Here is a 4,647-nt window from a genome sequence, read left to right on the forward strand (position 1 = left end):
AGAGATCAAAGTCAGCTGTGTGAAGATGGTTACCCAGGGCACAGTTAAAGGTTCAGAGGAGTGAACAGAGATTCTGCCAGCACAGTATTCAGGACTTAGAAGAGATCAGACTTACCACAAATTGAAGCTGAAAGAAGTTTGGATTGGCCAAAACTTCATTTGCTTTCTTCAATGGAAAGAAAGTTCACTTCTTCTCCATGGCTGCCTGGGCTGATTTCTGTAGGCTGTTCTTCCCACCCGTGAGTGTGTGTGTGTGTGTGTGTGTGTGTGTGTGTGTGTGTGTAATAGTCCCTGAGAAAATAAAATAGAGCCAGCACGGCAAGATAACTGGACCATCCCCATATAGAAATACCTATCTGAAATTTAAGTGTTTTTACGGGTTAACTCACATTGCTGTCTATAATGTTCTATATGCCTCTCTTCCTATGTGCTCTCTTTAAATGAACAATATTGCTTATCTTTTACTTTTGTTGTGTACTCTTATTTTATTTTCATCTTATATATACACTGATTTTTTAAATGTTTCATTACTAGCCTCCTTTTATTCAAGATTTTCTTTGTACCAAGCAAGGAAAAATTTTTTTAATTTATTTATTTGACTCATACATTGATTCAACAGATGTTTTATGAATGGCAATTTTTCCTGACTTATGTGATAGCGTGAAGATTAAATAAGAATAAGGGACCTACTTTTGTGCGGCTTTTGTGCTAATAGGGTAATAAGAATACACAGTGGAATAGTATCTGTGCTGTGATTTCTCGATCTGGTTTGAGTGTGTCTCCATAGAGTTTATATGTTGACAGCCTGGTCCCAGGGAGCTTTAAGAGACGGTTTTAGGTCACTGAAGGTGTGATCTTAGAAAGGCTCAACAGAGATCTCATAGGCCCCTGTGACTTCCTGTCTCACCCTGTGGTATTTCCCTTTTGTATGTGCTCCACCATTGCGATGCTCTCTGTCATGAAGTCCTCACCAGAGCAGATCTCCTGCCTGTGTCATGCCCTTGAACCTCTAGAACTGTGAGGCCAATGAACCTCTTTTGTTGTAAAGTCACCCAGCCTCGGGTATTTTGCTATAGCAATGGAAAGTGAATTAATGCCATCTGATAGAGATAAGAGCTATGGGGGAAATGAATAGCATAGTTAAAGGATAAGTAGAAGAAGAAGAAAGTAAGGAGGGTTTGTGTGGCCAGGAAAAACTCTGTAAGCAGGAAATATTTGATTGGATTCTGAGGTGACAGTATGTGGTTAGTGGGGAGGAAGATAATTTTTAAGCCAAAATAACAGCAGCAGTAACTGAGCTTAGAGGTTGTGAGCTGCAGAAATGGGACCAGTGTGATGTAGAGTGGAGGAAGAGGGCTCAGATGCACGGAATGACATGAAGTCAGAGTACACAGGGGCGACATGATCCGAGGCCAAGCAAATCATGGTTACACATCCCTACTGCTGTTTTTGTGCATTGGGAAACCACTCGAAGGGAACTTTCATAGTTTCGCTTTATTTTAAAGAGATTATTTGAGGCACCAAAGGCAGAAGTTAAGAGACAAAATAGGAGATTGTTGCTATAGTCTACACCTAAGGTGAAACTCTGGATATGGGTCATATGAATGCAGCTGTCAAAAAGTGGTTGAATTTTTTGTTTTCTTTAAGGTACATCTATTCATATTTGAGTATTAGAGGTGAAAAATAAAGCAAAAAGCCACTAGTGTTTGAGTGTGAATGCCAGAGACCCATTAAGAAGACAACAAACTGGCTGAGTGTAATCCCAGCACCTTGGGAGGCTGAGGCAGGAGGGGATCAAGAATTTAAAGCCACCCTCAGTAACAGTGAGGTGCAAAGCAATTCATAATGGAATATTACTCAGCCTTAAAGAATAATCAAATTATAGCATTTGCAGGTAAATGGATGGAGTTGGAGAATATCATGCTAAGTGAAGTAAGCCAGTCCCTCAAATATCAAAGGCCAAATGTTTTCTGTGATAGGTGGAGGCTGATCCATAATGGGGGGGTGGGACTAGAGAAGAAAGGAAGAACTTTGGATTGGGCAGAGGGGAGGCAGGAGAGAAGGGGGTGTGAGGGGGGGAGATGTGGGAATGACATGGACTTTATATCCTATGTATGGGTATGATTGCACGAATGGTGTGACTCTATATCTTCTACAACCAGATAAATTAAAAGTTGTGTGCCATTTGTGTAAAAAATGTAATTAAATTAAAAAAAATTAAAAGAGAGAAGGTGAAGAGTCAGAAAGGATATGAGCTAATGGGGTCATATGGAAGGGTCAGAAAAGGATCCCTGTCGGATGTGGCCAAGTGGTAGACTAGGAGAGGATGAAGCAGGCATCAGAGTCCTCACCTTGCAGAGTGTGATGACTGTCGAGGCACAGATGCATGAGAATGACCTCTGAAGTGGTTTTACAGGGAATAGTTTCAACAGGACAACTAGTTTTAAAACTGCATTTATTGAGCCTTATTCTTAGGTCGTCTGCTGTGCAGGAGAACCTTGACATTATTATTGTGCACCTGGAGAGGGACATGGAGTAGATGGATGGCTTTTGTTTTGAACATGTAAGTGATCATAGAATATACATGTATTAAGTATTACAGTGAATGATTTTAGAGAACTGGGACCATAAATGTTATGCTCGGTAGGGCCAGATAGCAAAGATTTGGAGCTACCCTGACCCTATGGTCTCTGCTGCAATTGGTCATCTTTACTACTGTGACATAAGAGTAGCCAAAGGCTACAGGTAAATAGGCAAGGCTGTGGTCTCATGAAACTCTCTACCTGAACTTTAGTTTTTTGAATGTCATGTAATTTTTACATCATAAAACATTATTCTTCATTTATATTTTCCAACTATTTAAAAACGTGAGAACTTTCTTGGGCGTCCAGCCGTATTGAGCCCATGATCTATGATTTTCTGACCTCTGCTAGAAGACAAAGTGTGGTGCTATAGAAAGGAAGGGAGAAGGATCTACACCCTCTGGAGTTTGGCAGCTTTTTCTACTTTAATGACAACTGGACATGAGAAGCTGAGTACTGCAATCTTCAGCTGTTTGGATCTGTCCCCTGAGTAGACAAAGTCTTGGACTAACCAAATTTGGTATTTTTTCCTTAAAGGTTGATGGAAGGAGAAAGGCCGAGGGGGTTGAGAGTATGCCCAAGGGAGTGATGGCAGTGGCTGACCATGTAACTTGAGTTAAATTAGAAAAGTAAAGGAATACACGGGAGTGTGGGAAAGTCAACCAATGAACAGATCCTAAGTTGGGAGTCACGGTTGTAGGGGGCCAGGATACTGGAAGGGTGAGAGGGAAAGACAGGTGGGTTTTTAAAGAGAACAGTGGTTGTGAGATTAACGAGGTGTGTTTGTTGCTAATAACCATGGCAGTGGGCGACAGACTGGACGGGGGGGGGGCTATTTAGGTCAGAGAAGGCTCTGGAGGGACGGAGGCATCCGAAACGTCTATGAAAACGTCAAAATCACTGAGATATATGAAAAGAAGGGAGTTTGGAGATGTGGGAAAAGTCACTTTCTTCAAGGGTTGAAGGCAGCTATGTCGTAAATGTTGCTTGGCCAATGTAATACCTAGGGCACAGAGCAATCCAAAACCAACGCCCATGTCTTTTCATTTTCTTTGTTTGTTTTCAAATTTTTTATTATATCATTCTAATTCTACTAGTATTAGAGTTCATGTTGACTAAAATCATACATACAGGTAATTTGATTTCAATCCTCACGCCCCCTTTTCCTTCCGTTCTCCCTCCCGACTCTCCTTCTTTTACTGAAATTCCCTTCACATCTTTGTTAATTCATTTTTTAAAATAGTTTTTTTAGTTGTAGATAGACACAATGCCTTTTTTTACTTATTTACTTGTTTTTTATGTGCTGCTGAGGCTCAATCCCAGTGCTCCACAGATGCTAGGCAAGCGCTCTACCACTTAGCTGAAGCCCAAGCCCTTGTAAATTTATTCTTGAATGGTACTTTCTACATATACATAATGGTGAGGTTCCATTTGGTACATTTCTATATGAACATAAAATTATGTTGTTAAATTCATTCCCATTTTTCCCCCTTTCTATTCCTCCCTCCCTCCCTCCCTCCCTCTCATTCTCCTCCTTCTACCCCAATGATCTTCCCCATGTCTTTGGGATATCCTATCCCCTCTCAAAACACCTTCTTTCCTTTATTTTACTCTTGCTTCCACATGTGAGAGAGAACATTGGACTCTTCATTTTCTGAGTTTGACTTATGTATTTCACTTAGCATCAATTTCTCCATTTCCATCCATTTACTGGCAAATACCATTATTCCACTCTTCCCTGTGGCTGAGTTGCATTTGGTAGATATACATTTTCTTGATCTGTTCCTCTATTGATGGGCACCTGGGTGTGTTCCATCACTTGAACATTGTGAAATGTGCTGCTACCAACATGGAGGTGGCTGTATCCTTACAGTATGCTGATTTGGGCTTTTATGGGATAAATACAGAGGAGTGGGCTAACTGGATCATATGGTGGTTCCATTCCTAGTTTTCTGAGGAATCTCCATACTGCTTTGCAGAGTGGTCATACTAATCTGCAGTCCCACCAACAATACACACGTTCACCTCGTCCCCACATCCTCCCCAGAATTTATTATGATTCATG

This window comes from Urocitellus parryii, chromosome Y (genome assembly GCF_045843805.1).
Source record: "Urocitellus parryii isolate mUroPar1 chromosome Y, mUroPar1.hap1, whole genome shotgun sequence".
NCBI lineage: Eukaryota > Metazoa > Chordata > Mammalia > Rodentia > Sciuridae > Urocitellus > Urocitellus parryii.